The sequence below is a fragment of the Salvelinus alpinus genome, chromosome 38, assembly GCF_045679555.1.
Source record: "Salvelinus alpinus chromosome 38, SLU_Salpinus.1, whole genome shotgun sequence".
Lineage (NCBI taxonomy): Eukaryota > Metazoa > Chordata > Actinopteri > Salmoniformes > Salmonidae > Salvelinus > Salvelinus alpinus.
The window spans coordinates 11,969,991-11,993,228 of record NC_092123.1 but is presented as its reverse complement, the minus strand read 5'-3'; positions in this window follow the sequence as shown (position 1 = coordinate 11,993,228).

Here is a 23,238-nt window from a genome sequence, read left to right as displayed (position 1 = left end):
GTTTTATGTGGGTTGGTTAACAACCAAAGAGAATGGTAATATTAATGCATCCAGAGTGTTGGGTTTACACGCCATAACCAGACATGAAGGCACCAGGCGGGTTGTGGGATCATCCTTGTTAACACTGTGTCCTGCTGCTGCATACCACATGACACCCTATTCTACTCATACAGTAGGCCCTGCTCAAAAGTAGTGCACTAAATGGAATAGGGTGACATTTGGGACAGAGGCTTAGACTACTGCATGCTTCAGAAAATTCTGAAAAGATACTACTTTCAAGCATTCCCCTTTCTATATGAATGAAATAGGCCTATCCCAGTAAGCAAAATTACATTGAAAATATGTCTTTTCGACGTCTTTTCCAGACATTGACGTCAGGTGCATTTTAGGTGCTGAATGAAAGGTAAAATACTCATTTTACAGCCGTTGACTGTATGTATCTATTTTATATGTATTTTACGGATGTTGAAAATACGTATTTTCAGGACGTTGAAAACACTACGTATTTCCCGGACGACGAAATCAAGTGCATTTTAGGTGCTGAACGAAAGCTGAAAATACGTATTTTCCAGACGTCGAAAATATGTCATTTACAGACGTTGAAAATACATCTATAGACAAATTTTAACTGCACGTATGTTCTCAAATAAGTAGACCTTATGTCACTAATAATTTTACAAGCCTCTTTTAGGAAAGCGGAAACTGAAGGTTGAACACAGATATTTATTATTGCTCCCATCTGTCACATGCACTTATATTAACCTTTTCAAAAGCTTTGAAACAGGCCACAGTGATGTTCAAAGTAATCCAAACTATAGAATAAAGCAACATACCACTTCAACTAAAATATAATTCTCAGTAACGGTTACATCTTTTTATTTTCTTGCTATGGCTGTGATATGTTATTGTTGATCTACCTTAGTTGAATGCACTGACTGTAAGTCACGTCTGCTGAATAACCAAAATGTAAATGTAAAAACCAAACACTTGCAAAGCATGGTGGTAATTATTCTGATAAGCTCCGCCCCTCAAAAAAGTACAAATTTGGTCGGTGGGGATCAGATCCAAATCTGAACTAATCATGGATGTCTAGTCTATGTTTCACAAGTTTTGACATCACATTATGGTACAGTAGAGCACAGTACAGGACAGTAGAGTTTAATACCGTAGACTACACTACAGTACAGTTTAGTTCAGTAGAGTAGGGTACATTAAAGTGGGTTACTTTTATTTACTGTACTTTACTGTACTCTACTGTGCTGCTGTACTGTACTTTAATATACTCTACTTTTCTTTACTGTACTGTATACTGTAATGTACTGCATTCTGCTGAGCTCTACTGTACTTTGCTGTCCAAACTTGTGAAACATAGATGTCTATGATCGGTTCAGATTTGGTCCCGTCCGGACCAAATCTGAACCAATTATAGACGCCTATGTTTGGGCTAAATCAATTCCGGCCGGACCAGACCATATCTGAATCAAACATAGATGTCAATCAGCAAGTGTGACTTTTAACGGTAACACCCTGGACCAGAGCTAGTATATAGAGCTAGAAAACTCAGCCATATTGCCTCAGAACATTAAATGTGCTGTTTAACTCGTTAACGATCTCCTTCGCTCTGAATTACAGACACAACCGGGACCAATAAAAACAGGGCCGTAAAAACATTTAATTTTTGCAAGTGGTGAGTGATAAATCAAACTTGTTTTTAATCTCAAAGAGAGCCATGGATTAATAGGGGCCCAAACACACCAAATGGAGGCTGCGTGTTGGAGGCGTGGCATAGATGGGCCGAACACCAATAACCGACTGCAGGCCTATGCTCAGATGTGCTGCTCAGATGTGGCCACGAAGGCGCTAGTGTTAGGATTGGGTGGCTCTATAGGCCCTTTTCATACATTTCTGTGTGCCATGAGCTGTTCAATGAAAAGTGATGATGTGCATGGCTTGAGTTGAGCCCACCTGGTCGTGTCACTAATCCTGCTCAACCTATGCCCATGGCCCTCCCTATCTGTGACCTCTGACCTCCTGGAAACTGCCTGTAACTCTTACCTGGATTTGCGTAACCATCCCGTTGCTGCCTCCCCATACCTTCAGGCAGGGTGTCACTCTACAAGGTGAATCCTAACTTTCACAAAAGCTACATTTTCACTGAGTCAAGGATAATAACTTATAACTTCCAATAAGAAGCATTTTTACTAAGTCATGTATTGAAATCAATGGGGATGTTACTCTCTACATGGCGAAACCTAACTTTCACTTAAGATGAATTTTCACTTAGTCATGTATTCAAATCCAATTTTACTTGTCACATACACGTGTTAAGCAGATGTTATTGCAGGTGTAGCGAAATGCTTGTGCTTCTAGTTCTGACAGTGCAGCAATATCTAACAGGTAATATCTAACAATTTCACAACAAATACCTAATACACACAAATCTAAGTAAAGGAATGGAATTATGAATATATAAATATATGAACGAGCAATGTCAGAGCGGCATAGATTGAGATACAGTAGATAGTATAGAATACAGTACATACAAATGAGATGAGTAATGCAAGATATGTAAACATTATTAAAGTGACTAGTGTTCCATTTATTAAAGTCACCAATGATTTCAAGACTGTATGTAGGCTGCAGCCACTCTCTGCTAATGATGGCATTTAACAGTCTTATGGCCTTGAGATAGAGGCTGTTTTTCATTGTCTCAGTCCCAGCTTTGATGCACCTGTACTGACCTTGATTTCTGGATGATAGCAGGGTAAACAGGCAGTGGCTTGGGTGGTTGTTATCCTTGATGATCTTTTTGGCCTTCCTGTGACATCGAGTGCTGTAGGTGTCCTAGAGGGCAGGTTGTTTGCCCCCGGTGATGCGTTGTGCAGACCGCACCACCCTCTGGAGAGCCCTGCGGTTGTGGGCGGTGCAGTTGCTGTACTAGGCGGTGATACAGCCCGACAGGATGCTCTCAATTGTGCATCTATAAAAGTTTGTGAGGGTTTTAGGTGACAAGCCTTCTTCATCACACTGTCTGTGTGGGTTGACCATTTCAGTTTGTCGGTGATGTGTACGCTGAGGAACTTTCCACCTTCTCCATTGGTGTCCCGTCGATGTGGATCGGGGGTGCTCCCTCAGCTGTTTCCTGAAGTCCACGATCATCTCCTTTGTTTTGTTGATGTTGAGTGAGAGGTTATTTTCCTGACACCACACTCACCTCCTCCCTGTAGGCTGTCTCATCATTGTTGGTAATCAAGCCTACCACTGTGGTGTCGTCTGCAAACTTGATGATTGAGTTGAAGGCGTGCATGGCCACGTAGTCATGGGTGAACAGGAAGTACAGGAGGGGGCTGAGCATGCACCCTTGTGGGGCCCCAGTGTTGACGATCAGCGAAGTGGAGGTATTGTTTCCTACCTTCACCACATGGGGGCGACCCGTCAAGAAGTCCAGGACCCAATTGCACAGGGCAGGGATCAGACCTTGGGCCTCGAGGTTAATGATGAGCTTGGAGGGTACTATGATGTTGAATGCTTAGCTATAGTCAATGAACAGCATTCTTACATAGGTATTCCTTTTGTCCAGATGGGATATGGCAGTGTGATGGTGCATGCTCTGAGGACGTGTCTAGGGATGCCGTTTGGGCCGGCAGCCTTGCGAGGGTTAACACGTTTAATTGCCTCGGAGCATGCGCAGACTTGGGAGACTTAATGGTTGACTTAAGTCAAAATGCAAAGTTAGGAAGTAAGCATTTTCCCCAATATGAAGACTCTATATCCACAATATTTTAATCTGAAATGCCTTCATGGGCAACTATAAATATGTAGTGAAGGTCTGATGGTGTTTCTTGACTTTTCTCAAAAAGTGTTATTTTAGCATTCATTGCCACTGGAGGGCAGCATGGATCTTTACAACAAACGAACACAGACTGACCCAGAAATGGATTGTGTGTGTGTATTTTCCTGACACTGGTCTCTCTTGAACAAGGAAAAACATGATTGTGTTTACTTTCTTTCGCTCTCCTCTGTTTTGGAAGGTTTGGAAGAGGAGTGCTTACCCACTAAGCATTTGACATCATTTTTCCCCCATATTTTTTTGTTGTTGCTGTTGGTGTGGTCCATCCAGACTGGCCTTGATTTCAAAATCCACTGACATAGATTTTTGTTCCAGTCCGAACCAAATCTGAACCAATCATAGTCCGGTCCGAACCGGCCTGTACAGTTGAAGTCGGAAGTTTACATACACCTTAGCCAAATACATTGAAACCCAGTTTTTCACAATTCCTGACTTTTAATCCTAGTAAAAATTCCCTGTATTAGGTCAATTAGGATCATCACTTTATTTTAAGAATGTGAAATGTCAGAATAATAGTAGAGAGGATGATTTAATTCAGCTTTCCCAGTGGGTCAGAAGTTTACATACACTCAATTAGTATTTGGTAAAATTGCCTTTAAATTGTTTAACTTGGGTCAAACGTTTCGGGTAGCCTTCCACAAGCTTCCCACAATAAGTTGGGTGAATTGTGGCCCATTCCTCCTGACAGAGCTGGTGTAACTGAGTCAGGTTTGTAAGCCTCCTTGCTCACACACGCTTTTTCAGTTCTGCCCACATATTTTCTATGGGATTGAGGTCAGGGCTTTGTGATGGCCACTCCAATACCTTGACTTTGTTGTCCTTAAGCCATTTTGCCACAACTTTGGAAGTATGCTTGGGGTTATTGTCCATTTGGAAGACTCATTTGCGACCAAGCTTTAACTTCCCGACTGAGGTCTTGAGATTTTGCTTCAATATAGCCACATAATTTTCCATCCTCATGATGGCATCTATTTTGTGAAGTGCACCAATCCCTCTTGCAGCAAAGCAGCCCCACAACATGATGCTGCCATCCCTGTGCTTCACGGTTGGGATGGTGTTCTTCGGCTTGTAAGCTTCCCCCCTTTTCCACCAAACATAACAATGGTCATTATGGCCAAACAGTTCTATTTTTGTGTTATTGGACCAGAGGACATTTCTCCCAAAAGTACAATCGTTGTCCCTATGTGCAGTTGCAAACTGTAGTCTGGCTTTTTTATGGGGGTTTTGGAGCAGTGGCTTCTTCCTTGCTGAGCGACCTTTCAGGTTATGTCGATGTAGGAGAGTTAAAAAGGTTATTCCATCAAACTTCAAATTATTAGAATAGTACACAACACAGAACAGAACAATCAGGAGGCCAGTGGCCCAAACCCGCGTAGATGAATATTCCAAGTTCAGACAGAAGGGGGCAGTCAGATTGCTATGATCGCCAGGAACTTTACTTTTAGTGTCTATTTTTAATTGCTGCGCTACTGGTGCTGCCTGTTGATGTTAGGTAGGCAGCTACAGTAGCTGAATGATGTTAACATCTTCGGGTTTTGTTTCATTAAATGTATTTTATTTCATCTGGGTGCTTGCGTCACCTACTAACACCCTTGTACTACCTGTAGCTCCCGTTCTCCTCAGTCTGAGAAAACACTGAGAGAAAGGTATATGTTGCAGATTACTCCTTTTGTAGAAGTCCATAATGTGAAATAAATGAAACATCCTGAGGTTAATGCTGTAGATATGTGAGACTATTGAAACATGTAACTTTGAGAGTTTCATTGTTGTTATTAATATAGTTTACAGAGTGCTAAAAGGTGTTGCTGTTGCTAGCTGGCATGCCTTTCTGTGACGCAGATGGTTAGCTGAGCTACCGACTGGTGTGGGCATTGCATTATGGGAGATGTAGTTTTGGCCCTCTTAGGTCTGAATGGGATAGAGGTGATTTCACATTGTAACTGGTTTGTGTTGCAGTGTTTTTGTACATGAGTTGTTGTATTTTGGTACTGTCAACACTGAAAGCACCTAGCAATGTATTGGGGATGTGAGACAGGATATGTGTTTTACCTTTCTTCATGCTCCTGTATAGAACAACTTGTCAGATGGTGCATTGGAGACTGATGTGTTCCGGTCCTGTCTTTTCACAATACTATTGCAGATCGACATAAAAGCCAAGAAGAGCCGTGGTGTCGCTCTTCATTTCTTGGTTCTCCTGTGGTACATATAAAGACCGCTACATCGATATAGGACTCGTTTTACTGTGGATATAGATACGTTTGTACCTGTTTCCTCCAGCATCTCACAAGGTCATTTGCTGTTGTTCTGGGATTGATTTGCACTTTTCAAACCAAAGTACGTTCATCTTTAGGAGACAGAACGCGTCTCCTTCCTGAGCTGTATGACGGCTGCGTGGTCCCATGGTGTTTATACTTGCATACTATTGTTTGTACAGATGAACGTGGTACCTTCAGGCGTTTGGAAATTGCTCCCAAGGATGAACCAGACTTGTGGAGGTCTACCATTTTTTTCTGTCTTGGCTGATTTCTTTTGATTTTCCTATAATGTCAAGCAAAGAGGCACTGAGTTTGAAGGTGGGCCTTGAAATACATCCCCAGGTACACCTCCAATTGACTCAAATGATGTCAATTAGCCTATCAGAAGCTACTAAAGCCACGACATAATTTTTTTGTATTTTTAAAGGCACAGTCAACTTAGTGTATGTAAACGTCTGACCCACTGGAATTGTGATACAGTGAATTACAAGTGAAATAATCTGTCTGTAAACAATTGTTGTAAAAATTACTTTTGTCATGCATAAAGTAGATGTCGTAACCGACTTGCCAAAACTATAGTTTGTTAACAAAAAATGTGTGGAGTGGTTGAAAAACGAGTTTTAATGACTCCAACCTATGTGTATGTAAACTTCCGACTTCAACTGTATTTGGCCCAAACATACTGTAGATGTTCAGATTTGGTCCGAACCGACCTTGATTTAGCTTAAACATAGACTTCTATAATTGGTTCAGAACCAATCATAAACGTCCATGGCTGTGTTTCTGCACTTGACACTTACATTCAACTTCTTCTATTTCAGTACGAAGATTGCGTTGAAAAGACAGTCTAGATGCACGGAAGTCGCAATGTGGTCGGATTTTGTTCAGATCTGGCTGGCCACTTCAGGAGGTGGTCAGTGACACATTGTGTGCTGATTTCTCCACCGAAATCACATACAGTGGGTGGCATCATCAACAGTCTGCCCACAAGTCTCCAGAAAACATGTATTTTGGGAGCGAAAGGAATCTTTTTTCCTTAAACATTGGAGGAAATACGTTCCTAGTTTTTGAGGAATATGTTTGCTGGCTTCATAAATGCTAGCCGGCTAGCTTATTAGGAAAACATTTTTTTGGCTAGAGTTATGCTAACCTGTTTGCAATCCCTTTCACTTTGCTAGCTAGCTAGCTTGCTGGCTAGTTAGAGGTTAACCGGCTATTTAGCTACAGTAGCTACTGCCATCAAGTTGTTGTTGTGATATTATCAGATTTAGCCTGTTCCACCGTTTTCAGAATGCATACTGGTATTTGAATATATCGCAGGGAAAAGGAATCTGGACACAATGTGGACACAGTAGACACAATCAAATGTAGGTGTAGATGCATGATGTGTTCAGAATTCCATAATCAGACCTCCATGATCAGAACACAAAAACTGCATGAACTGTAATGTCTAGACACGGCCTATGTTTCACAAATTTGGACTTCACAGTACAGCACAGAAGATCACAGCAGAGTACAGTACATTATAGTACACAGTACAGAAAAGAAAAGTAGAGTATAGTACAGTACAATACAATACAGCACACTAGAGTACAGTAAAGTAAAGTATAGTGTACTTAACTAAACTGTACAGTACTCTACTCTACTGAATTAAACTATACTGTACTCTATTGTACTGTACTCTATTGTACTGTAATCTAATGTACTCTACTGAATTAAACTCTACTGTACTGCACTGTACAATACTGTACTCCACGCTACTGAAGTAAACTATACTGTTCTCTGCTGTACTGTACTTTACTGTACTCCACTCTAATAAATTAAACTACTGTACTGTAATGTACTGTACTCTACTGAATAAAACTCTACTGTCCTGTAACGTGCCATATTGTACTGTACCATACTCTTCTGTGTTCTACTGTGCTTTACTGTACTAAACTGTGCCCTGCTGTACTGTGATGTTCAAAATTGTGAAACATGCAGTGCATTTGGAAAGTTTTCAGACCGGTTCCATTTTCCATATTTTCTTACGTTACAGCCTTATTCTAAAATTGATCAAATTGAGCTCAGGCGCATCCTATTTCTATTGATTATCCTTGAGATGTTTCTACAACTTGATTGGAGTCCACCTGTGTTAAATTTAATTGATTGGACATGATTTGGAAAGGCACACACCTGTCTATATAAGGTCCCGCAGATGTCAGAGCGAAAACCAAGCCATGAGATCGAAGGAATTGTCCTCAGAGACAGGATTGTGTCGAGGCACAAATCTGGGGAAGGGTATCAAAAAATGTCTGCAGCATTGAAGGTTCCCATTAACACAGTGGCCTCCATCATTCTTAAATGGATGAAGATTGGAACCACCAAGACTCTTACCGCCTGGTCAAACTGAGCAATCGGTGGAGAAGGGCCTTGGTCAGGGAAGTGACAAAGAACCGATAGTCACTCTGAGAGAGCTCCAGAGTTCCTCTGTGGAGATGGGAGAACCTTCCAGACAAAAAAACATCTCTGCAGCACTCCACCAATCAGGCCTTTATGGTAGAGTGGCCAAACGGAAGTCACTCTTCAGTAAAAGGCACATAACAGCCTGCTTGGAGTTTGCCAAAAGGCACCTAAAGGACTCTCATACCATGAGAAACAAGATTCTCTGGTCTGGTGAAACCAAGATTGAACTCTTTGGCCTGAATGCCAAGCCTCACATTTGGAGGAAACCTGGCACCATCCCAAATACTTATGTAAATTTAATATTTCTGTTTTTCATTTTTAAAACATTTGCAAGAAATTCTTAAAACCTGTTTTTGCTTTGTCATTATCAGGTATTGTGTGTAGATTAATGAGGGGGGGAAAACAGTTAAATCTATTTTAGAATAAGGCTGTAACTTAACAAAATGTGGGAAAAGGTCAAGGGGTCTGAATACTTTCCGAATGCACTGTAGCCTAGACGTCTTTCATTCTTTCAGATTTGGATCTGTTCCTGGACCGACCACATTTCTATTTGTGTGGGAGCAGAGCTTATTAGAATAATACCCAGCATGCTTTGCAAGTGTTTGTTTTTAATGTCATTAACCCTACTGGTTATTATCCGTTGCCGAATCCAGTGTTAGAAAGGTGGGCCTCTTCATAACAACGTTGAAACTAGCTTCTTGATAGGAACCATAGCTATGTAGGATTCATCCCACTTTATCTCAGGATAACACTAAAATCTGACCTTCACGGCTTTCTGCCAACCCTCCTGTACCATCACAAGGTGAACGTGTGTGTGGGCAGACATCTTAGAAAACTCCCTACAACTCGGAGCACCGATTAGTGTTTGCTCACCATCCCTGAAGATCTGATTCTCTCTGGGTATTAATACTGGCTTCTTTGGCTGTATTTTGATAATCACTGAATTCCCCAGTACAAACCCAGTACAGGTGCATACCAAGTATAACTCAAGAGGCGAGTGTCAAGGGAGCTTACACAGTATAGCACAAATCACAACCAATTGGTCTTGAACTTTTACTCCATACATTTCCTGTTAGACTATATCTAAGTATAGCCTGGTATGGATGAGTCATAAGGGGGGAATTTGGCATCAGTACAAAAATGTAATGTTTTTTAAACTGACATAGCATAGAAGATACCTTATCAGTGACCATAGAAGGCGTGTCTGAAAAGGGGAGCCGAGGGCTGACATATACCATACTGACCCTTTATGCATGTGTGCGTTCGGTGTCTATGACAGCACATCACAAACTCCCTCTCCATAGTGGATGGGTCAGCTGTGAGGATCTCAGTTAGTTAGAAGATGTACAAGTAATAAATGCCTATTATTGCATCAAATATCACCAGTCATCACATGCATTGGCTATGTTGAAAATAATATGTTGTGTTATTTCTCTGTCATTTCTGTGTCATGATTTGGCCAAAATACTGTAGTCCTTGCTTCGTCATGCGAGCAAAGATAGGGAAATTTAATTGACTTTAAAGCCAACAGAACTGGAGCTTACCGCCTATGCAGTGCTCCCTCTAGCACTAAAGCTAATGGGTACAAAACCAACTCTGTATGCTCAGATCTTTGAGACTTTGATTCCCCTCCAGCTCTCCCTCAGAAGTCTGACTGACAACTTTATGAGCGAGGATTAGCCCAGCTTAGGCAACTGGCAGTATTGTTCTCCTTCATCCCTCAGCCAAAGCGTCAAGAGGCTATCGCTAGCTTTGTTGTTGGCTAATACAGTGCAGCATGTTCTGACTGACTGCATACTTTTCAGTTACCCAGTTACCCACTCTTCTCACGTGACTCAAGTTGTATTTTATGGGGCGACTATTGTTAACCGACCAGTAATCAAAATATTTCAAAGGATTTCTTTTCTTCAGTGAAACACCACAGTGTAACTGAGGAGGATGTAATGTAACATTTGGTACAGAGGAGTAAAATGCTAGTTTTATATTGAAGGTTTATTGAATCTATCGATGGTCATTATAAGGGGTGTCAGGCACCCCAAAAATCTGAGGGGGCACAAAGTAAATAAGGATAGCTTGGGGTGGTTGGAGAATTTTGTATTTTTCAAACACCTGAAACAGCTTTTTTTCCTGCAATCTAGAGCTGTAATCAGTATGCTTCATTCCCTGTAAAAAAAAAAAATTCTGCATGTCTATGTCTCTTCAGCTGTCTGTATCCTGGTTCTTATTTTTTACCTTTTCCTACCTGAGTTTCAAATATCTCTAACAATTACCCAGTATGAGTTTTTTTTTAATGCGTGTTATGTCAGAATGCACTCAGTGTTCCAAAATGTGATTGTTACGCAACAGGACAGTTAACCCACGCTGCCCTCAAACCAAGGCACGCTGCCTGCTAATTATCTAAAGGCCATGTTTCAAATCGTCAATTTCAAATGATTTTCTAACAACAGTTTGAATTGAGGTGTGTTCCGCCTCCTCAACCTCTTAGGGATCGGACCCTTTTTTTCAATTTTTGCCTAAAATGACATACCCAAATCTAACTGCCTGTAGCTCAGGACCTGAAGCAAGAATATGCATATTCTTGATACCATTTGAAAGGAAACACTGTGGAAATGTGAATTTAATGTACGAGAATATAACACATTAGATCTGGTAAAGGATAATACAAAGAAAAATCATGCATTTTTTTTGTTCCATCATCTTTGAAATGCAAGAGAAAGGCCACAATGTATTATTCCGGTTTAGGCCCAATTTAGATGTTGGCCACTAGTTGGCAGCAGTGTATGTGCGAAGTTTTAGACTGATCCAATGAACCCTTACATTTCTGTTCAAAATGTTGTATCAAGTCTGCCCAAATGTGCCTAATTGGTCAATGTATACATTTTCAAGTACATAACTGTGCACTCTCCTCAAACGATAGCGTGGTATGTTTTCACTTTAATAGCTACTGTAAATTGAAGAGTGTGTGTGTGGGGGGGGGGGTATAGACAATTTACTCCTGAGACGAGAGTCCTTTTGGATACATTTCCTCAACACCCTGTCTCCATGTGCTCTAAACGAGGAACTAGACATAAAACCTTTTCTATAAAATGTGTTCTGCTGTTTCCCATTTTCCCTAAATATACGGAAGAAAAATATAAACACAACATGCAGCAATTTCATTGATTTTACAGTACAACTGAGTTACAGTTCATATGAGGAAATCAGTCAATTGAAATAAATGAATTAGGCCCTAATCTATGGATTTCACATGACTGGGAAAACAGATATGCATCTGTTGGTCACAGATATCTTTAAAAAATGGGCCTCACAATGGGCCTCAGGACCTTGTCACAGTATTCAACAACCCCACCACCACCACATGGCAGTCTGCTCACAACGTTGACATCAGCAAACCGCTCGCTCAATGATGCATTACAGGTGGTCTGTGGTTGTGAGGCCGTTTGGACCTATTACCAAATTCTCTAAAACGAAGTAGAGAAACGAACATTCAATTATCTGGCATTCCTGCAGTCAGTATGCCAACTGCACGCTCCGTCAAAACTTGAGACAAAACTGAAAATTATAGTCTTCTATTGTCCCCAGCACAAGGTGTGCCTGTGTAATGATCATGCTTTTTAATCAGCTACTTGATATGCCACACCTGTCAGGGGGATGGATTATCTTGGATAAATGCTCACTAAAATGGATGTTGTCACTGGTGTAGAGAGGAGTAGGCAGGAGGTAGTCGTAGGTTTAGAACTACTGAATTTATTTAAGCACCATAGAACAAAGCGGGACTAAACCCAACCCCTGTTGTGCTCAAAATATATATTAGTCTCCAGACCCACTGGCTCCATGTCATCTATAAGTCTATGCTAGGTAAAGCTCCGCCTTATCTCAGCTCACTGGTCACGAAAGCAACACCCACCCGTAGCACGCGCTCCAGCAGGTATATCTCACTGGTCATCCCCAAAGCCAACATCCCCTTTGGCCGCCTTTCCTTCCAGTTCTCTGCTGCCAATGACTGGAACGAATTGCAAAAATCGCTATCTGAGCAGCTAACCGATTGCTGCAGCTGTACATAGCCCATCTGTAAATAGCCCACCTGTTAAGGCTGTGTAAGGCGAAGTCAGGTGCAGGAGAGCAGAGTAGAATAAACAGGAGCACTTTTATTCCATTCAACAATAAGCACAAAAAATGACATAAGTGCCCAAAAACACGGAACATAAACTATAAAAGTATCGCGCGTGAACATACACCGTTAACAATGAACAATTACACACAAAGACATGATGGGGAACAGAGGACTAAATACATGTAGATTGATTGGGGAATGAAAACCAGGTGTGTATGGAACAAGACAAAACAAATGGACATATGAAAAATGGAGCGGCGATGGCTAGAAAGCCGGTGACGTCAATCGCCGAACGCTGCCCGAACAAGGAGAGGAGCCGACTTTGGCGGAAGTCATGACACCACCCAATCTACCTACCTCATCCCCATCCTGTTTTTATTTACTTTTCTGCTCTTTTGCACACCCATATTTCTAATTGCACATCACCATCTGCTCATCTATCACTCCAGTGTTAATTTGCAAAATTGTAATTACTTCACTTCACGGCCTATTTATTGCCTTACCTCCTCACGCCATTTGCACACACTGTATATAGACTTTCTTTTTTTCCCTTTGGTGTTCTTGACTGTACGCTTGTTTATGCCATGTGTAACTCTGTGTTGTTGTTTGTGTCGCATTGCTTTGCTTTATCTTGGCCAGGTCGCAGTTGTAAATGAGAACTTGTTCTCAACTAGCTTACCTGGTAATATAAAGGTGAAATAAAAAAAATGTTGGGTGTTTTCCAGCAGTAGGTTTGGCAGCAGCTAGAAGGCCTGACCCTGAGCTGGACAAGTGGGGGAGCCAAAGCGAAGGCTGGTGTGACAGTACCCCCCCCCCCCCCTGCCGACCTTGGGGACAACCCCAGAGACACGGTGCGGGCCGGTCGGTCGGTCGGGACGACGCCTGTGGAAGTCCCGAATGAGAGAACGATCCAGGACGTCCTGCGCCGGAACCCAGCACCGCTCTTCTGGCTCAGCTTCCGGCAGGGCAGGTGGACGGACAGGCCTTCGTAGAAAGCCAGACCCTGTCACCGGAGTGAAAGACTGGGGCCACATTGAGGTGACGATCGGCCTGTGCCTTCTGCTGGAGGACGACGCGCTGGAGATGGGTGTGCATGGTGTTCCATACCTCCTCGGTACGCCGGAACCTATCATCCACCGCTGGAGCCTCGATCTGACTCTGGTGCCAGTATGCCAGGGCTGGCTGATAGCCTAGAACACACTGAAAGGGTATGAGGTTAATGGAGGAGTGATGGAGGAAGTTTTGTGTGTATTCTGCCTAAGGCAGAAACGCAACCCACTCCCCCGGCCGGTCCTTACAGTAACTACAAAGGTACCTACCCAGTTCCTGATTTACCCTTTCCACCTGCCCATTTGATTGGGGCCGGTACCCGGAGGTGAGGCAGACCGTGACCCCCAGTCGTTCCATGAAGGCCTTCCAGACACGGGAGGTGAACTGGGGACCACGGTCAGACACAATGTCCTCCGTAATCCCATAGTGCCGGAAGATGTGAGAGAAGAGAGCCTCCGCGGTCTGCAGGGCCGTAGGGATACCAGGCAGAGGAATCAAACGACAGGCTTTGGAAAACTGGTCCACAATGACTAGGATGGTGGTGTGCCCATCCGAGGGGGGAAGGTCTGTGACAAAGTTGGAGAGATGGGACCAGGGTCATTGTGGAACCGGCAGCAGGTGGAGTTTGCCATAGGGAGGTGTCTAGGTGTCTTGCTCTGTGCGCAGGTGGTTCAGAAAGAGACATAAACCTGGACGTCCAGGTGGTCCACCAGTACTTGGCGGAGAGACAGTCGATAGTACGCGCTATACCCGGGTGCCCCGACACACGTGCTGTGTGTGCCTAGGCGAGGAGACGGTCCCGCACATCAGAGGGCACGTAGATACGCCCCTCAGAACAGTGGGAAGCTGAGGGCTCCTGTAGGGCTCGATGAGTAGAAGGCGCATGGATGGAGTTTAGGTGGCGATTCTGTGCGTTGGGAGAGAACAGCCCCCAGCCCCTTTAACAGTAGCCTTATTCAGTGTCCGGTAATCGATACAGGGGTGGAGACCACCCTCCTTCTTCTTCATGAAAAAGAAGCTGGAGGCGGCCAGAGAGGTGGACGGACGGATGAATCCTTGGGCCAGCACCCCCCCCTGGACGTAGGCCTCCATGGCTTAGATCTATGCATGCGAGAGAGGGTAGATGTGCCCCTGTGGGAGGGTAGCACCAGACAGTAGGTCGATGAGAGGGAGATGAGGGGGCAGGCACGTGGCACGAGTCTTCGAAAAGGCCACCTGTAGGTGCCGGTACTCTTCCGGGATAGGGATATGGGTGGACTGCTCCGGACTTTTCACGGAGGTGGCACAGATTGAGACAGAGACACCTCACCTGACACTCCTGCGACCAACCCAACAACCTCCTCTCTGTCCACGATATACTGGGGTTATGCAACTGAAGCCAGGGGAAACCTAAAACTATGTGGTGTGCAGGAGAGTCTAAGATGAGGAAAGTGATGCGTTCATGGTGGTTGTGAGTAACTGTGAGGGAAATGGGAATCGTGGTCTGGCGCACCAGTCCTGTTCCTACGGGACGGTTGTCTAGGGCAAGGACTGGGATAGGGAGTTGTAAAGGGACTAGAGGAATGCATAATGATAAGGCCACTGACCCGTCTAGGAAATTGCCTGCAGCACCTGAGTCCACTAGGGCAGGACTCAGTGGGGGGCCAGGATAGTCAGGGAAGGTGACAGGGAGGAGGACGGGCTGGGTGGGCTGGGACAGAGAGGAGCAAGGAACTTCCACGCCTACCTGGGAAGGTGCAGGAGCGCTCCTCGGCCTGTTGCTTCCTGGTTCTCCTTCTGGGACAGGTGTTCCTGGGATTGTCCGACTCCCCGCAGTAGGAGCAGAGACCCTGTTGACGGCTGCGTTGACGTTCCTCAGGGAGAAGGTGCGTCGTTCCCACCTCCATGGGCTCAGTCTCCCTGGAGTTTCCTGGAGAGTGAACAGCTGCTGCCTGTTAAAGTCAGTCTGGCATTATACTGCAGATAGGAGAGAGGAGGAGAAAAAGAGGAGGAGAAAGAGAGAGAGAGATGTGGGTGGGGGGGCTATCATGAACAGAGAATGTGGCCTACATTCGCCAGATGACCAATAAAAACAGTAACTGAGTTGTTTTGCTCCTAATCGCCCCCAAGTGGTTCTCAGGCTATTACTATCAAAGGTGGGAGAGTGAGTAAGCTGACACTGTGTGTCTTTGGGGAGTTATGGGAGTTAGTAGCCAACCAGTGGGAGTGTGTAGAACAAACAGCAGATTTTTCCTGCATTATCACCTCACACCTCCACTCCTCCTTTAGGGTTCGACCACAACTCTCTGCAGTGTCACACACACACACACACACACACACACACACACACACACACACACACACACACACACACACACACACACACACACACACACACACACACACACACACACACACACACACACACACACACACACACACACACACACACACGCATGTGTGTGTGGCTACATGTGGCTGAGGCTGGGTGGATCCCTGTGAAAATGTTTTGGACCTGAGGTATACAGTATACTGTAGCTATAGCCTTCTCGGGTCAGGGGTTCACAGTGGCCTTCATCTAACCTCATAATACAATCCACCACCTCAGGGTTGTCCCAGGCACACCCACGTACACCACCAGGGCTCAGTCATGGCTCAGCGCCACACCACACCCACATTCAGCACTGGGTGATGGGGAATAGTCACAACTGTTATCAGTCTCCACTGGGAATGAAGGGTTTGCTCTTTGCTCTGGTGTAGTGTGTGTTTCACTGAACACAGCAGGTCAGACCATCCTGTTCTGTTATTTCTACTCTCTTCTCCTCCCCTCTTCTTCTCCCCCTTGCAAAGCACAGCTCCAGAGTAATGTGTCATATACTTCATAAACACTTAATACACACTTAAAATGTAAAAAAACAACCCCCCCCTCTTCCTCACTTTCACTAGCGTTCTCATTCGCTCTCCTTCTCTGACTCATTTATTTTTTCCATCTGTAATCCCAGCCCCACAATGATTACAATGGTCACTAGTGTTGTTTCTCATCCCCTCTGCTACCGACTGTAGGTGACAAGCCTAAATGCAGGGTGTCCAATCAAAAATGCATAATTTGTCCAATGGGTATAATAATCATCTAAGAAAAGCAATAGTCCAATTGTCATATCTTTATCATAATCCATTCAGAAGTTATTGGAGTTTTTACCTTGTAGGATGTCCAGAATTAGGGTGAATAAATCAATGGAGGCCAGAGAAAAAAAGTGATCAGAAATCGTGAAAATTGCATCGCATCAGCTAGGTTGTATTCTGTGCAAGAGTTAAAGAGTATCTTCACCTAAAAACCATCGAATCCCTTTGAAAATGGCTTATGTGGCATTGATATGAGTCAGAAACAGTGTAATTTTGTGAATCATCATTTTTGCTTGTTCTCTACTTCTTAGACGCATACAATGTCCAGGGCACAACCTAGCATGGTGGAACCAGCCTGGTCGCTGTGTTCACCATTCTATTTCACATCACATTTTATGATATCTGAAGGGAAATAGAAAGTTGAACGCATCAATCAGTTTGGTTGCACCAATCTAATCATAACCAGTGCTCTGTGTGTGAGTGTGTGACTGACCAGTATCTGTGAGGAGGGGCCAGGAGCTGATCTACTGCTGATATGCCCATCACTGAGGCTCTGGCAAAGACCTCACCTCCAGTCTCACCTCTTGTATGCTCACCAACAGTCGTCGATGGGGAGAACTTGTTCAAACCTCAACATATTATATGCTTGTGTGTCAGATATCACGTATCCCTAACGGCCATTGGTAATAGAACAGTGACTGTGTGTATGTTTTCAAAGAGGCATGAGATGCAGAGAGAACTGGCACTCAACACATCCACAATGAGGTGATTACTAATAATACAGTACATCACAAATGTCCAGTAATACCAACACCCTTTTCATTTCATCTGTCACTGGAGAACTCTGCCTCAACTCTGCCTATTTCTACAGATGGACTAGAGATGCTTATTCCACGGAAGCCTCAGTCGTTTGATGGGGAGACCATCATTGGGTAGGTTTAATCTGACCTGTTCAAACTTCAACATAGTACCTGTTTGTGTGTCAGATAATACCTATCCTAACTGCCATTGGTAATAGAAAATGTTTACTAGGCACAACTTTTACTTGTATTGTCTTTTTTTATTATTGAATTGAATGGTATCAGTCAATATGGGAAGGTAGAAACCAGTATTCTACACCAGAATCAGGGAACTCCTGTTGTATATGGGACACCTCACAGGAAGGTTTGACCACTCTGACATTTTTGCAAGACACAACCTTTACTTGTATTGTCTTTTTTATTATTGAATTGAATGGTATCGGTAAATATGGGGGGGGAGACACCTTGGGGTATAGGAACTCCTGTTGATTACGGGACACCACACAGGAAGGTATGACCACTCTGACATGTTTGCCAAGGCAGCCCCATTACCAACAAACAAAATGCAGATAGGCACAGTATCTGTATCGGCTGGGAAGGAAAGATGAAAGGTGCACATTGTTATATTATCAGAACACTGCTTCTATGGTATTATGTGAAGGGTTGTTTATTCTATATTGTTTACAAGATAAACAATGTGCTTAATATTAGGAAAGTTGAGAAATAAATATGGTAGGCCTAGCCTATAGAGAGCTGATGGGATCCTCTGCTTTTTAGTAGAGGCCATCACTCTGTTTTCTTGCGCAATTGGATAGACTATAGAAATGTTGCGCAACACGAGCTCATGGGCTCTCATTAAGTGTTTGATTCGATTTTTGAAAACATTTGCATTGATGTCAGTGTAATTAGAGGGACAATAGAGTGCTGAGTACCAGGCAGTTAGCAAGTTTGGTAGGCTAACAGAGCTTGGATAAGCCTAATTACAGTGACTAAATAGTCACGTGGAATTTGACTGACTTCGTGTCTCATGACCGCCGGTGTGGCGGTAATACGGTCCAAGCAACAGCCCTAATTAGGACCTGTGCCGTATTCCTGTGTGAGGTAAGGTCGTACTCTACGGATGTTGTAGAGCATGAACCTGAAGGAGCGGGTCACTACTTTGATGTTTACAGAGAACAACAGGGAGAGGGCCTAGAACTGAGCTCTGGGGGACACCAATATTGAGAGTACGTAGTGCAGACACAGATCCTCTCCATGTCACCTGGTAGGAGCGGCCTGCCAGGTAGGATGCAATCCAAAAGTGTGCTGCCCCTGAGACACCCAGCCCTGAGAGGGTGAAGAGGAGGATCTGATGGTTCAAGGTGTCAAAGGCAGCAGATAGATCTAGTAGGATGAGAACAGAGGAGATAGAGTCAGCTTGTGCAGTGCGGAGAGCCTCCGTGACACAGAGAAGAGCAGTCTCGGTTCAGTGACCTGACTTGAAGCCTGACTGGTTAGGGTCAAGAAGATCGTTCTGAGAGAGATAACGAGAAAGTTTATCAGAGACAGCGCGCTCAAGTGTTTTGGAAAGAAAATAAACAAGGGATACAGGTCTATAGTTTTTGACGTTTGATCAGTCGAGTGTTGGTTTCTTGAGGAGGGTAGCAACTCAGGCCATTTTGAAGTCAGACGGGATGCAGACAGTGGTCAGGGATGAGTTGATGAGGGAATTGAGGAATGGGAGAAGGTCTCCAGCGATGGTCTAGAGAAGGGAGAAGGGGGTCGAGCGGGCAGGTTGTCGGACGACCAGACCTCACTAGTCGCAGGCTGTCATCTGGAGAGAGAGGGGAGAAAGAGGTCAAGGCGTAGGGTAGTTCTGTGTGAATGAGACCAGAGGACTTATTGGGCTCAGTGAATGAGTAGCAGATGTTGTCAACCTTTTTTTCAAAGTGGTTGACAAAGTCATCCGCAGAGAGGGAGGAGGGAGGGGGTGGAGGATTAATGAGGGAGGAGAAGGTGGAAAATAATTTCCTCGGGTTAGAGGCAGAAGCTTGTAAAGTGGTAGAAAGTGGCTTTAGCAGTGGATATAGAGGAAGAGATGGTAGAGAGCGGGGAGTGACGAGATGATAGGTCCTCCAGAAGTTCAGTTTTCCTCCATTTTCACTCAGCTGCCTGCAGCCCTGCGCTGTTATCTCGCAATGAGTCACTCAGCCACGGAGCAGGGGGGGAGGGCCGACCCGGCCAGGAGGGAATGGGACAGTGCGACTCATAGGATGCGGAAAAGGAGGAGAGTAGGAGAGGCAGAATCAGGAGAAAGATTTAGCAGAAGGGAGAGTTGATAGGATAGAAGATGAGAAAGTAGTGGGAGAGAGAGAGAGCGAGGATTGCAAGGGAACATGACCATCTGGGTAGGGGCTGAGTGGTTAGGGTTGGAGGAAAGGGAAACAGAAAAGGAAACAATGTAGTGATCAGAGACCTGGAGTTGGGTTGCAGTGAAATTAATAGGTGAGCAGCCACTAGTAAAGATGAGGTCAAGCGTCTTGCCTGCCTTGTGAGTTGGAGGGGATTGGGAAAGGGTGAGGTCAAAAGAGGCAAGGAGGGGAAAGAGAGAGAGAAATCGAAGGAAGGCTTCCGGAGGTTGAAGTCGCCAAGTACGAAGAGCCATCGTCAGGAAATTAACTTATTAAGGTGTCATCCTCATTGAGGAACTCTCCAAGGGCACCTGGTGGGCGATAGATGACAATAATGTTAAGCTTGAGTAGACAAGTGACAGTGACAGCATATAATTCAAATGAGGAGATGGACAGGTAAGAGGGAGAGAAACTAGAACATCTCCACTTAGAAGAAATTAGTAGACCTGTGCCCCCACCGTGGCGACCAGATGCTCTCGGACTATGAGAGGAAATGTAGTCAGATGAAAAAAGAGCAGCTGGAGTAGCAATGTCAGCTGGGGTGATTCATGTCTCCGTCAGGGCCAAAAAAATCAGGGGACTGAAGGGCAGCATAGGCTGAGATGAACTAATCTGTCTGCTATTTTCATAGCAGATCTATTCCCAAACAAAAAAACAAAAAGGTTACTAGGTCAGTAGTAAGTCTTTAGCTAGCTAAACGCGAAACAATCAAGGTGGAACAACATTGCTGTGGACAGATTCTGAGGACAAACAGATAAATGATCTCAGAGAAACTGAAGATGGACCACAGGAAAATTGAGGTGGAGCACGCCCACGGGACTGGAAAACCCATCACCGGCCTAGGTGACAGGCCCAGGCCAATAGTGGTCAAGTTCCTGACGTTAAAGGACAAGGTAGCTGTTCTGGAAAGTGCCAAGAATTTGAGATGAATTTACTGTACAACTTCCTCAATGAGGACTATCCTGAAGCTGTGCGCCAGAAGCGGAAAGAACTCATCCAAGCCATGAAAGCTGCCAGAGCACGTGGGGACATTGTTTACATCCGCTATGACAGGCTCATTGTCCACCGCCCGTCCCAAAAGCCTGGTGGGATGAGAGAGCTAAGACTGTGGGTTCCTAGCTTCAACCTCAGCACACAGACACACACACTTAAACACACCAACAGATGAATGGACTTTTTTTCCCCTCTTGCTTTTTGTTCTTTTCCATTTGATGTCTATCTCTGATAAGCTAACCAGGAAAGGGATGAAAATAGCCCATATTAATATGTAGTCTTAGAAATAAGCTTAATGAAATCAATAACTAGCTAACATCAGATATCATTCATACGGTAGCCATTTCTGAGACTCACTCAGGGCGATTCCTTTGATGATACAGCAGTAGCAATACAAGGATATAACATCTATAGAAGAGACAGGTGCTTATGGGGGAGATGTTGCTGTATCTAGGAGCCATAACCCTAGATCTCATGTCAAGTGTTATTGGAGTGTTGTGGTTGCAGGTACACCTGCCTCACCTAAAGCCTATTATTTTGCTAACAGTCAGTATATAAATAATGTGGGTGAAATTCTTGATAGTGTATGTGATGTAAATAAAGAAGTCTACTTTCTTGGTGACCATAATATTGACCGGCTTTCATCAAGCAGTCTGCTCAAGAGGAAGCTTCAACTGTAACCAGTAACTGTAATCTGGTTCAGGTTACTAATCAACCTACCAGGGTGTTTACAAACACTACAGGAACAAGATCATCCACATGTATTGATCACATTTTTAGTAATACTGTAGAACTTTGGTCTATAGCTGTATCCGTACCCATTCGATGCAGTGATCACAGTGTAGTGGTTATATCCAGGAAAGCCAAAGTTCTGAAAGCTGGGCCTAAAATAGCATATAAGAGATCATAAAAAAAGATTTTGCTCTGACTCTTATGTGGATGTTGTTAAAGTATTTGTTGGTCTGATGTGATTAATAAGGAGCATCCAGACGCTGCACTTGACGAATTTATGAGTATGCCTCTTCCAATTATTGATTAACATGCACCTATTAGAACTCTTAAGGCTCCATGGATTGATGAGGAATTTAAAAACTGTATGGATGAAAGAGATGGGGCAAAAGGAGGGCAATTAACTCTGGCTGCACATCTGGTAGGCTGACTTACTGCAAACATAAATATGTATGTGACTAAACGCAACAAAAAGAAGAAGAAACTGTATTATGAATCCAAGATCAATATTATAACTTGGGAGTACTTTAAATGAAATTATGGGCAGAAACACAAATTCAACTCCATCTTTCTTCAAATCAGATGGCTTATTCATCACAAAACCATTTGATGTTGCCAATTATTTTAATGATTACTTCATTGGCAAACTTCATTGGCAAAGTGAGTAAACTTAGGCAGGAAATGCCCAAAACGAGCAGTGCGTCATTGTATTCATGCATAAAAAAAACGAATAAAAGAGAGAAAGAAAAGCATTGCAAATTTGAATTTTGTAAAGTTATTGTGAGAGAGGTGGATTTTTGGGGTTTTCAATCAATAATGACAAACCTCCTGGCATTGACAACTTAGATGGAAAGCTACTGAGGATGTTAGCGGACTCTATAGCCACTCCTAGCTATCATATATCTTTAATCTGAGCCTAGAGGAAGGTGTTTTTCCTCAGGCCTGGAGGGAGCCTATCAGCTTGCTACCAGCTTTTAGCAAACTGTTGGATTTTTTGGGGGACCAAATACAATGCTATTTCTCTGTAAACAAATTAACAACAGACTTTCAGCATGCTTATAGAGAAGGGTACTCAACATGTACTGCACTGACACAAATGACCGATGATTGGTTGAAAGAAATGTATAATAAGAAGATTGTTGGAGCTGTACTGTTAGATTTAAGTGCATCCTTTGATATTATTGACCATAACATGTTGTTGAGAAAACGTATGTGTTATGGCTTTTCAACCTCTGCCATATTATGGATTCAGAGCTATCTGTCTAATAGAGCTCAGCGGGTTTTCTTTAATGGAAGCTTCTCTAATGTCAAATATGTAAAGTGTGGTGTACCACAGGGAAGCTCTCTAGGCCCTCTACTGGCATTAAACAAAGCATGTGTGTCCATGTATGCTGATGATTCAACCATATACTCATCAGCAACCACTGCTAATGAGGTGACTGAAGCCCATAACAAATAGTCGCAGTCAGTTTTGGAATGGGTGGCCAATAATAAACTGGTCCTGAACATC